Here is a 14,067-nt window from a genome sequence, read left to right as displayed (position 1 = left end):
TAAGTCGACTCGAACTACTGACATCTCCGTAAGGTAAACCACTGCCTCTCAAGCAACATAATCATCCCACAAACACAACTTACAACATTCATTGTACTATTCTCTCCTAAGAGTAACTCTTCTCAAAATCTCAAAAGGTGTTGAGTTGAAATTTCATTCTAATTAAGGATTTTTGTGGTTCCAGAGGATCTAACTCTTGGAGAATTGGGAATAGAGAGCTTTCCTCCCCTTATTTTTCACCTGACTCTTTATTGTTAAGAATACTAGTTTTTTAAGAATGAGTGATTGCTCTTTTTTTACCCTTACCATCCAACTTGAGAGCAAATAACTAACATGTTCTGCTTTTTGAACATGGTTTTATGGTTGGTTCATGGCCCTTGGATGTTGAAGGTGTCTTTGGGATAATCTTGTAATTTCTACAGGGTGAAGATGATAGGGTTGGTCTTTTCCTTTTGTCGTCTTTCACTCAAAGGATTGAAATGAGATGATGTATCAAGCTATTTGCAAGGGTCAACTTGGTCTTCTTCCCTAAAATCCCAAATGAGGAAATCCTAAGAGTGACTCCAACTACCGTCCATGTAAGATCCATACTAGATCTGACCAATTGCCCATCCTACCTCCTCTACATTCTTGACAACCCAACTTTGTCTTAGTAATGCCTTTTAATGCCACGTTTCAATCCTTTTTTCCATTACTTAGAAAAAGTGAGTCATCAGTTTAGGTAAAAGATACTATCATCATTGCTTGGACAATTAGACATCCAACTTATAATCACAATGACTCAATTGCAAGAACAGAACTCTACCAATTGAGTTATATCTCCCTGCACCAAGTGGAGTATAAATGAAGGAGTTATGTCAATCTTTTATTCTTTTCCTTAGCTCAGCTTGGCCATCCTAAATTTGAACCAGAGACCTCTCTTGTGAAGTAAATCATTGCACCTACAGTCTAACCAATTAGGAGAGAATTAATAAATTCTTTTTCAAGAGAAATTCATCCTTCTTGAATACAACATATAACTATCTATTGTACTACGCTCTCCAAGTGTGCTTGTTCCCCCTTGTTCCTTACCATGTTAAGTCTTTGTGAAATAACTCCTATAAGAAGAAAAAAGAAGGCATTAAGAGACCCTCCTAACCCAATCCTAAACACTCTAAGATCTTTTTTCAAACATACTCCCATTTTGAGTCAAGACATAAATAAATAAACACATCTTAGTGCACTAATTGGGGGCATTTGTAGTGATTGAAAGGGTCAAAGACCGAGAAGTAAATTATTTATCAACCAAACATTATATTCTTCTTATGGCTAGATCCAATCTCATGGTCCCTTTAGAAAGGAAAAAGAATTTCACAATCTTGCTTTCAGGAAGGAAGGATTTAGAAAATCCTATTGATTGCAACTTTTGCTGGACATTCAGGAAAAGAATGAAAAAAAAGCCTCAAATGGTATGATTCTATCATCACCTCAGAATGAAAAGGTTGATCTCGTAGTTCTTAGTTTGTGAAGATACGTTGTTAGGTGCCCCATTTCTCTTTCTCTATTGAGGTCAAACCTAAACATTTGCAAGAGAGATAGTTGTCCATAAGTGAAGAAAAAGTTAGATCTACATTGGATCTATTCTGAATCACCCTATCTATCCTCCTAAAGTTTGGTTTCAAACCACAGTTCAAATAGGAGAATTACACCATACTAATTTATGTTGAGTGATCCATATCTCAGGGTTAGGTGTTGATGAACTCGTTGAACTATCCATGTGATTGAGAGCCCTCACAGTCCAAGCACAACGACAAAATTATTAAGGGCGTGTTATACCACTAAGCTAATTGTAACATCCTCATTTATACAATGTAGTATAGAAAATAATTTCAGAATTTAGAAAGAAAAATTTAAATTAAGTTCATTTACTTACAAAATATAAAGTGGAGAAATACAAAACCTTTATTTGGTTTACTCATACTTATAAAATTTAGATAACAAAGTAATAGGAATTAAACAATTTAAGAGGAAACATGAAATAATACTAATATACATTATTTTCATAATTTATAAGGGATTGAAATTCGTAAAATATAACATCAAAATACATTATGACTCATTTACATTTACAATATACAAAATATAACAAGTCCTAGTGAGAAGTCCATCAACCATAAGACTGAAAACTATACTAGTTGTCCCCATATCATCTCTCTATCTCCACAATGTCTTTGGAATCGAAATCGTCGTCTAATTCAAGATAAAAATCTCTAGAATCTGCAATAACTTCCACATCTAAAACCCCCTCAAAGGTGACTCGAGTCGGTCTCCTAAGGAAGTCGTGATCATGATACGTGAACAAGTAGGTCACAACTGCTGGAGACCTAACCGTGCCTTGATAAAAATACATGCATAAAGTGTGGTGGATCCTATTGTTTACAGGAAAATCTAAAGGCATACTATAGTATAATTCCATCTCCAATATAATAGTATTCTTAGGTACATCATCAGCATGCATAACCAACTTAAAATAACATGTCCTCTAGTACTAATTTAATATATAATTTAACCTACATTGTACAGAGTTACTTATAAGCCTAATGCTTTCTTTGGGTGATGTCATATCAGTTCCCTGAAAGGTTATGTAAGGATGAGTCTCTATTTTCATTACCAAACATACATCACAATTAAAGCACACAAAGCAAGTAAAGATAATACAACAATTGATTATGCCACAAAATCATATTTAATTACTTGCATCAATTATTAATTATTCAACTTATTACATTTCCTTTCTACTAACACTTGAAATCCTCTTTTTACACTTTCACTGTCCTTGGGATCCCTTGAAGTCTTTCTTAGCATAGATAATTGTTAGATAGCCACAGCTATACGGATACAAAGTATGTCGATCTGGCCCCTTTTAGCAAAAGTATGGTCAGGAGTTTAGGTCCGGAAATAAGTGTGAGACTTGTGGTGCTCTTACTCTTAGTTGTTATATGCAATTCAAGAAGAGCATCCACCATTCTCATTTCTCCGAGATTTTTCTAAATTGCCTTCATTTTCCATACTCTCAATGTATCTCTAAACTATTCACACTTGTCCTTATCATTTTTCTTTTTCATTCCATTTCTCTCTTCATAATTTCCAGCTCATTTCCATATTTTTCATTATATATCTACTCCTCTCATTAGCCACTATATCCTGAACTTATTATCTTTATACTAACATCTTCTTCACTTTTCTCTCTTTGTAATTTGTTCAAGTTCATCACATACATGCTTTTATTCTCAATATAGAGGATATTTCAACTCATCAAGAATAAGAAAACTCATGATATTAGCAAAATTATTTAGACATATAATCACAAACAAGAACACATAACTACATTCACACGAGTATAACAAATCATGTTTTCAGTAACATAATAGAGCTCTCCTTACCTGTAAGGACAAGTTTAATGAAAGAGTTAGTGAATAGGGTCATTCAAAAGGTTAAGGTCATCCTACACATTACAAAGAAGAATATTCTTTGAAAAGAAGGAAAATAGGGAAAATAAAGGTAAGAACGAAGAGTTAAGCTCTGAGATACTCACCAACGATCCGGTAGATTTGAGATTCAAGCTCGAATTCGGAGTAAGTTCAAGGTTCCTGAGGCTTTTCTTTGGAGGGGGGAAGAGAGAGTTCAAAGAAAATAAGTTAGGAAATGTTTCTTGGAGTGTAATGTAAGTCTCAGGTTAAAAATCCCTTAATACCCCCTAAACCTTGCGTGTTCTCACTTGAGCAAGCAGATTCTCGCTTGAGCAAGACTATTCTCGCTTGAGCAAGACTATTCTCACCTAGGCGAGCTCCATCTCGCTTGGGCGAGATAAGCAGACAGTGGTTCCCCTAACTATTTTATGATATTCTTGCTTGAGCGAGCCCTATCTCGCCTAAGCGAGATGACGTCTAGAGAGCTGAATATTTTTCCTATGAGTCCTTGCTTGAGACAACTTATTCAGGATTGATAACTGTCCTTACAAACCAACACAAGACTTTTCAGCATGCTTTATCCTCACTTACACACTTCTGGGGAACTACCCAGAAGGACACCTATCCTATAATTTTCCCAAGTTAAGCACGCTTCACTTTGGAGTTCTTAACTGATGGGCCACCGAAAAGTAAATGCATTTTGTTAGTATAGGTAGTCCTAATCAATTCCTTTAAGATATCCTCAACTGTATACATAGTCTATGGATCCCTTTTATTTTGGTGTAAGTTCGATTTATTCATGTGTTTCTTACCGCTGGAAGCCTGCCATGAGCAGCTCTTTGTCTGTGCCACACATTGCACCAGCGATCACTCCTCGCCTTGTCTGGAAGCCTGCCAGGAGCCGCTCACTGTTGATGTTACAATGCACCAGCAATCACTCCCCATCCTCGCCTAACACCTAGGTGTCACACCCTGCATGAGACTTCTACAAAAATGCTCAAAATTCATTCTCAAGCACATCTTAACACTATACAATACTAAATAATTCATCAATTAATAAAATAATGAAAAGAGGGTGTTACACTAACAGCCAATCGTGTGGGCCTTTTACTGGGGTCCACTATGCCAAAAGTGAGAGAAACTTCATCCTTTTCTTTCCCTTTTTTTCCCACCCCATGTAATGTAATGCCCCAATTTTTGTAAATTAGCTAGTAACTCTTAAATCTTAATTGCTTGTTAATTCTGGTTGGCTAATATCGAAATAATTTACTAAATGCTGAAAATTTTCTATTTTTATTCTCTGAGGAGAATATTGATTGATCTTTGAGTTCGACATTTTAGGGTAACTGCATGCAATATATTTGGTTTCAATATCATCCAAGAATTTCTCTGATTATGTTCAACTGTACTGTCTAAAATACCCCTAACAGTCTTATTCGAAAAGCTAATTTTTGTCTTATTTAAATTATTAAAAATTATGATTATTTGCCTCAAAAAACGTGAGATTTTGTAATCATTGCTAAGATTTTGTAATCATTGCATTAGATTTTTAATCATTTCTTAGCCGTCAAAATTATTGCACAGAATCTCACGAAATCTAGTAATCATTACTTTGAAGATTTCCAAATCTAGTATCGATCACTAGATTTTCATGCAAAGAGACCTTGTCCTCCAATTTGCAAACATCGTAATTACTTGAATCTTCCGAAATCTAGTACCGGCCATTAGAATTTCATGCAAGAAGATTTTGTCTCCCGATTTGCAGACATAATCATTTTGGAACATTCTTTTCTTGTCTTCCAAAATGCCGACACCATGATTGCCTTAATCAATTACCTTTTCTTGAATTTAGCACCTTGTCAAATGTCTCGTCCACATGTCAACCTAGTCATGTCACATTCTTTTCCAGCCAATCAAAATACATGCAAATGTTGCGCAAAATCTTGTCTTTGAAATTTTGCGTCGATTTTTGGGAATTGCTCCACCAAAACCGTGTGCATGCAACCCTACACTATTCCATGCATTTAGCTTGCTAAAATGTGTAAACTTTGCTTACAAGTCTCCTTAAAATTCACTATTCCCACTTGAAAAACCGTGACACCCTTTCTTGCATCATTTGTACCAATTTCACTTCAAATTTGTCTCAATTAAGCCTTGTGCAGTTTTGGACTTGGAGACCTTACCAATTAAGCCAAACCGTGAGAGGCATAGTGACATTTGGTCACTCAAAGTTTAGACCCCATATAAATTGATTCACTTTTTCTATTTGCCATTTTGGAAGCCAAAAACCATGACCTCTCTCTCTCTCATTTTTTGTCCACTTTGCTCTCTCATTTCTCATCCTCTCAAAGTCTCTCACTCTCTCTAACCCTCTCAAGAAAAATCAAGAAGCTCCAACCCCACAAACCTCACAAATCTCTCATTCAAACTATACGAACACCCCACCTCTACCTCACCAACATCTTCCTCCACCTTTCCTCCAAATTTTGTGTTGAGGGAGCTCACTTTGGAGGAGGAACTTGAAAATCCTTGGTGCTGTTCTCTCGGTCAGCAAGCATTCCTTGGAGATCTACCACTTGCAGCCTTCTTCACTTCCATTTCATTCTCAAAAACCCAAAGGCAAGGGGGAGTTCTCACCTTACATCCTTATTTTGCTTTCCCTTGGTTGAACTTGTGAAAAATCTTTGGAAAGATTTCATTTTTACTTCAATATTTTTGGATGAGATGATTTCACCACTTGCATGTTGAGTTTCCACTTGGTTTTTTAGTTTTGTTACTTCTAAACTTTCGGTTTTATGCTTGGATGAAGTGATTCCTTAAAAAGCTTAAAATTTTATCACTTGCATGTCTCGGTTTTGTACTTGTTTTGTTGAATCTCTTATCCAAATTAATAATCCACCTTTGGAATCATGGAACTGTGGACTTGTATGACAAATTTACTTGCATGTAGATTCCAACTCTTGTGTGTTTCAGTTTTCCATTTGTTTAGCTTGATCTTCATTTCTAACCAAAAATCTTGTATTTGGATGGTAAGACAAGATGTTGCATGTTGATTTCCTACCTTCGCATGTTTCGAATTCCTTGTTTCCAATGCTTAATCATTCTTGAACAAGTTACTTTTAAGATCTTTGGAAAAACTAAGGGTTTGAGTACTAAATTAACCTTGTATTGCCTCGGTTTTGTCTTTTTAAGTATGAACCCTTGCTGAAAATAAAAGTCCTGCACTTGGATGATGAAGCTTTATGTTTGCATGTTAGTTTCTCTTTTTTGCATGCTTGAACCTTGGTGAATGAATGAACTATGATGCTGGACAGTTTTGATTTTTAAGAGAAAGGCTTGAACTTTTGTATTTTGAAGTCTTGAAACTATTTGGAAAAGGTTAATGTGAACTTTAAAAAGGGATTACACAAAAGGAAAGACTAATTCTAGTGGACAGCCTCGGTTTTGGATATATAAAACACTATAAAAGTTTGAAATACACCTTGCATGCCTTGTTTTATGTAAGGAAGCTAAAATGAACTTGAAAATGCCATGATATAACTTGATTGATTGAACCATGCTAAACTTTGCTTGTGTTTATGGATGAATATTGCTTACAAGTTTGCAAATTGGTCTTGATATTACCTTGTGATGGTGCTTGAAAGTTGTGATGCTTACTTGTGTGAACAAGCTGGAAAAATGTGAATGATGTGAGATGAAGTACTATTCATCCTTGGTATTTGCTCTTAGAAAACCGTGAAGAAGCTTGATGTGATGCATGGCTGAAAATTTAAGTTACTTGCTATCCAATATGATTTATGCCATGGAATTACTACTTTGATAGCATCACATGCATCATTTGTATCTCATTATAAAAGAATTGATGAATTATATTAAGGTGCAGTGAAAGTGATTATATAATACTATGATTTTGATGATCTAGTGCCCTTGAGGGCTGTTGGATTGAAATAGACCATGGATATGATTGGATTTATTGGAAATGTTACAATCTAGTTGTGTTATGAGTGATTGAGTATAAAGAATGAAAAATCAGCAAGTGACCATGCAAGAAAAAGTATGAAAAATCGAGAGGAAAGGACTTGGAAGATTTGTGAATTAAATTGATTAATTGGATGTTATAGAAAGTACTTAGGCTTGATTGAACTTCTCTAATAAAGAGCGCAAAAACCAAGAGATAATGACCTGGGATCATTGGGAATCAACTTGACTAATTGATGGTTTAGAGGAAATTTAAGTTTGATGAATACTCCTTTTTAGAGAGAAAAACTGAGAGAAAAGAATCAAGAGAGCAAGAGTTTGAGTTGAATGATTTATGGTTTAGAAGGTGCTAGAGATTGATGGAAATAAATGAAATGGTTAGGATGAACTTGAATGGCGAGATTGCAAGGATTGAGAGACGAAATTGTACCAAATTAAAGAGAGACTAGACTTGAAATATGAAAGAAAGAAAGTAAACTGAGAAGGAGGAAATGAATCTTGAGGGCTTGAATGAATTGCCTAAGTTATGGTCCAATGTAGCACTAAAATTATCCATGAGTATGAATTTATAAAACCATGAGATTGTGAAATTATGATGAGAGATCCACGTGATACTTGAGTTCCTGAAAATATACTATCTTGACTCAAAGAACAAGGTTTATGGAGTTTGAGCTGGGCGTGATTACTATTATCAGTGAAAGTGAGTGTTTCAGAGAGTTTCTTAGAAGAACACAGTGCGCGTTGTTACTTTCACTAGTGAAAGTGAGCATTCCAGAGAAGTTTCAAACATTGCATAATGTGCGTTGTCACTTTCACTGGTGAAAGTGAACGTTCCAGAGGAATTCAAACTCAACATAATAGCACGTTACCACTTTCGTTGGTGAAAGTGGATGTTACTCATGAAAGTGAACACACGCACAACTTGACCTCCAACATTGCCACTTTTATGAATGAAAGTGATCATTCCAGTCTTCCAGAACACCAGATAAGCCTTTGTGTGGTCACTCTTGTGAAGAAAAGTGATAACGCACAGAAGGCGGGAAAACTTAAAAATTGCAGAAGCGCTCAGATTTTTGGATCTTTTGTTCGTTTTTCATTTCCACTTAGTTCTTTGGTGTGGAGAGAGTCTGAGAGAGAGAGATTGGAGACGAACATCGAGCTTCAACCTAGAGGAATTAGATTGAAGATAGATTGAGGATGGCTCTTCTGTGTTCTTTCTCCTCTTCTCTTTCTTTTTCTTTCTCTGCTGTAATGGCTTTGTAATTTCTTCATAGTTAGGGATTGTGGATCCAAAACGAACGTGTTGAATTGATTCTAGATATGGATTTCAAGTATTGGAATGAATTGAGTGGTTGATTCTGCACTTTATGTAGTAATTGAATGGAAATTTGACTAATTAATTACAGAGAAACTCTTATCAATGAAAATTGGATTTGTTTCTCATATCTGAATCAATTACTAGGATTATAGCTTTCTTAGGGATAAGAGAACTTGATCTTGCAATCTTCTGGTTTCTTACACTTAAAGTAATATTGAATTGAACCAGATCTAAGGAATTAGAGTGATTTGATTGAATATTAGGTTCACTGAGTTAAAGAATTAACCTTTGAATAATACAACGTGAGACTGATTGTCATTCTTTCTAATTACTTGAAAGTTCATATCCTTATTGATTCAACATTGAAGTTTTGGTGAAACAACTCCCTAGCTATGTCTTCCACATCTGTTCATCACACATTTATATATTCATTATTTTGTTTTTCTTTTGATTTCAATATTTGTCAATTTTAATTTCAAACACTCTTTGAAATTCGTGAAGCTCAACTAATTGTGGCCTTGTGAAGTGGTAATTGAATACTTTTATTCCCTGAGATTGATACTTGGGACTCTAACATAGTTCTATCATTTTTATAACTTGCTACATCAACACTAGTACACTTGCTAGTCAAATTTACTTCTCCTCTGAAGTGTGACACACATGTGTGGTGACATATTGATTGATGTGGTGTAAAACATGTATTGTGACGTGCATGATAGTAAGCAGATGCATGTTATGAAAGTTAGCGAATGTGATTGGTTGTTTATCTTGCGTGTATTGTTCTGTGATAGTAAAACGTATGATTTGAGTGTTATTGTGAATTAATTCATGTTGATTGGTATTAAGTACTGTCTATGCATATGAGTATTTATTTATGTGAAACCAGATATTTAGTGGGGCGGGAGATACTCACCCTTACTAATATTTTCAGGTGATGGATGTCAAGAGAGAAAGGTGTCTGCCCATCCTAGAATCATAGTCCAAGGGTATTGAAGGGAAGACTGCTCTGTAGAGATTAGAAATGTTTGAGAAAATGTACTATTTTATTCAAATTGTAATTTGTGATAACTAAATTATGTAAAGGATTTTAAAGGCCAGATTTAAAATTTACGATACTTGGGCCAATTTCGTTGAAATTATTTCATTATTGTCCTTAGTAAAAATCCCAATTTTATATGTATTCATAGTTAGCTACATGTTTTGTTAAAAATAAAGTTAAATTTTATCTAATTATCTCATGTTTCAAAATTTTACCCTTGGAATAATATGAAACTTTCATAAGAAGAAATTTGTAAATTTTGTTATTATGTTACTATGGAGTTTGAGAGTGAAACTAAGTAAATTATTTTTTTATTCGCATAAAAGTTCGTTTATTTAAATAAAGAAAATGAAGGTGTTACAATTTTTCATGTGACACCCAAGCGCTAAGCGAAGGCGGGGAGTGATCGCCGGTGTAGTGTGGGCACGGACAAGAAGCGGCTCCTGGCAAGCTTCCAGCGGTAAGGGGCACATGAATGAATCAAATTTACATCAAAATGAGATGGGGATCTAGAGACTGTGTATATAGTTGAGGATAACTTAAAGGAATTGATTAGGACTACCTATACTAACAAAATGCGTTTACTTTTCGGTGGCCTATCACTTAAGAACTCCAAAGTTAAGCACGCTTAACTTGGAGCAATTATAGGATGGGTGACCTTCTGGAAAGTTCTTGGAAAGTGTATGAGTGAGGACAAAACACACTGAAAAATTTTGTGTTGGTTTGTGGGGACAGTCGTCAGTCCCTAATAAGTTGTCGGGCTGTTATAGCAAGTGTGCCACCCAGAACATAAAGGGCATGATGCTCAAGGTTTCGACATAAGCTGGTGATAGCTATACACCACCTCTTTTGAATTTCATTCTTGTGAACATACTCCTCAAGCATGATACTTATTACCGTGTTAGCTACATCATTGCATAAGTCAATATGCACAATACTTAGTATCTATCATTTACAACTAGGACTACTAAAGTATCTAATCTCATTAACTCTTCTAGATTTCGTCTCTTAGTGTCAATTAGGAGTTAAACTACCCTTATTAAGATTTTCTTTATATAAAAGAGCATTAAATGTATAACTCTAATGTGTAGTTATACTCACTTCTACATATTTATTAACATAGTGAGGACAAGAGGCCTTTAGTAGTTGATTTATGCAAAAACTTAGAAAGATGTAATTGTAATTATACATTTGTAAAAAATAAATAGTTATAAAACTAACTATATGTATATACTTGCTTTAAAATATAATAATTATACAAATATTTGAGCATTTTTATGTTTCACTGCTACTGACTGATTGCTAACAAGCTGATGTTTGAATCTCATTAAGGATAATATGTTAGTTGCACTTAATTTTATTACAGAGGAAGAGAATTATTAATGAGATGAAAATATTTATGTGAGATAAAATTTATAAAATAGTTTAATTTGAGAAAAAAAATTGCCTATTAGACAAATTTCTAAGTGAGAAAAAAACTAAGAAATTTATTAGTGAAATGAAATTATACTTAATTGAGTAAAATTCTTAATTATACTCAAATTCTTTGGAATATAATTAAAATATTTTTATTTTTTTCGTTTAACATGTTATACTCACATTTTATAATTGTGAATCATTTATATATTATTTATATATTACGATTTTCTTTAGTTTGTCTGACTCACCATTTTATTCGACAATTGAGTTACCTACATTGAGAGTTGCAGTCCATTTTAATGACATCTTTTTGTTAAGAGTTAATATTGTTATTTTGGAAATGTAATCAATACTCAAACTAAAAATACATTATATTACATTCCTTTAACCATTAGTGGATAGTGAATAAATTATAACAAATTATTGTTATTTTAGAATATTAAAATTATAAAAAAGATCTACTAAAAATTTAATAGGTTTCAAATATTTTGTTTAGAAATTTGATAATATTGCGAGTGTTTATTTTGGTTAAACTTACAAGAGTAACTAGTATCTTCCACAGTTTAGTTCATATGCTAACCATGGATGTAATTGTGAGTTGTGACGTTACTACTTACTACTCATTTAAATATACTTAGTATGTAAGATTAGCTGTCAAATTTAAAATTTTAAAATATAGATAAGAAAAGAATTGCTGAATGATAGATCTTGATCTTGAGTGAGATCCTTTCCTTTTCGGTAGGAACAGGACACCGCCTTATTTGATAAATCTTGATAATTTATTCTATTAACAGCTCATTGATGATTCCAATTCTACCGCATCACACATTTCATTAACGTTGTTTTTCTACGCTATTTCTCTTTTAACTGTTTTTTTTATTTTATATATAATTTTTAATAAAATTTAATTAAAATAAATAAAAATATGAATGATTTTAGAAAAATTTATATTTATATAAATCTAAGATTAGTAAAATTTTTAAAACTTTATTCTTATTTATAATAAAAATAAAAATTAATTTTCACAATTTAAATACTAGAGTCGAACGTAAATTTCTAGTAAAATAATTACTTATTAAATATTATAAATATATTTTAGTTTATTATTTACAATAAGATTTATCAAAATAATTATATATTCTAAAAATTGACATTTAAAATAGGTACATACTATTTTAATTAGGACTAAAAAAATTATCACAAAAATTAAAATAATTTAAGTCTTAACAAAACAAATCTTTTCTTCCAACACAATTGAAAATATGATCCTAAAATGAATCATTATTCATTGATCATATTATTCTAATTTATTTTCTTTATTTTTTTATTTTCATTACCTAAAAATAATTGTAAGGTTGAGTGTTCTCTATCCCATTAAATTTTTATTTTATTAAATAATCAAATGATACATAAATCTTATTTAATATAGTATGCGCCAAAATAAGAACAACTTATTTATAAATTTTCATTTAGAAGTCACCAAGACACAAAATTTCACACTCAGCCAAATCCGATTATATAATTCTTGAATTCATGCCACTTAGATCATTTCAATTTCGATGGATCTATCGTTTATCAGTACTTATGGGCTCTTAAATTGTTGCCAACATTCTTTCTCTAATCATGAAAGACTTACGCGAACATTGATAGTTGTCGGATAGCCACCATAAATGAATACAACGTGTGTGTTATACAGCATATTAGCAAAGGTATAATCAAAAGTCTAGTTATAAAATGAGTATAAGGTTTATGATGCTTTCACTTTTAGTAACTTATGTGCACCTACTACAACCAACATTCACCACTTTCATTTTTTTTTATATTTTTCAAATCATCTTTGAATTTCATACTTCAAGTGTATCTCTATAACTATCCATGCATCACTCTTTCATGACACATATTTTCTCAACAATTCTATATATTTTGATAACATAAGCAACTCTAAATCCACATTCATAACTATTTACACCAACAGTCTTTTTATAATTTTCTCTCACATGCAATCAATTTTACATCACACAAATTAATACACTATGCTGAAGGTTGGACACCTTCAGACTCAACCCAATCATATAATTTAAAAGTATATTGAAAATAAATCACATACCATAGATACGTTGCTGGAGATCACACTCTTCTGCTTTTAATGAAAATCACTTATCCTAAAGTTTAGTATTTTCCAATACAAGTATTGTTATTAACTTTACATACATAATAATAAATAGTAAAAATTATAAAAACTTCTTAAAACTTGTTTTACTCTTAATCTTTACTATAAAATTCTGTTTTAGGTGAATCTTGTACCAACAATAGGTTTTTATACCCAAAGAGTCCAATTTTGACATTATAATTTAAAGAAAATTTATAGATCTACTATTCAAAACAGGGTATTTTAAGTTTTTCAAGATAAAAACGCATAGAAAGGACTTAAGATTCAGGATCAACTTTCCTTACCTGAAAATAAGTCTTTCACAACGAGGAGATGAGAGATGACGTCTCTAAGACCAAGTTGTTCCTGAGATTCAAAGGAAATGTGCAACTTTTCGATGGAAGATATTATCCAAAAGACTAAGTTCTTCCTAAGCATTACAAAGTTGAACAACTTTTGAGAAGGAAAATAATGAAATAGAAGTGAGCTTGGAAGATTAAACTTCAATAACTTACTTAGAATCAAGAAAAAAAGCTATCCAAGCTTGGATTTGAGAGAGGTTTTGGAGTTTGGAGGTATTTTAGTTGCGGGAGAGAGTGAGAGAACAAAGAGAGATGAGAATGATTATTTGTTTTAAAATCTACGTTTTTAAAATACCAGAGTCGCTTAAATATTTTTTTTCTTGATAACTTTCACTTGAGCGAGAAAATTAGAC

The sequence above is a fragment of the Abrus precatorius genome, unplaced genomic scaffold (assembly GCF_003935025.1).
Source record: "Abrus precatorius isolate BTA unplaced genomic scaffold, Abrus_2018 Scaffold7, whole genome shotgun sequence".
Taxonomy (NCBI): Eukaryota; Viridiplantae; Streptophyta; class Magnoliopsida; order Fabales; family Fabaceae; genus Abrus; species Abrus precatorius.
The sequence above is the reverse complement of the archived record's forward strand: the minus strand, read 5'-3'. Positions refer to the sequence as shown.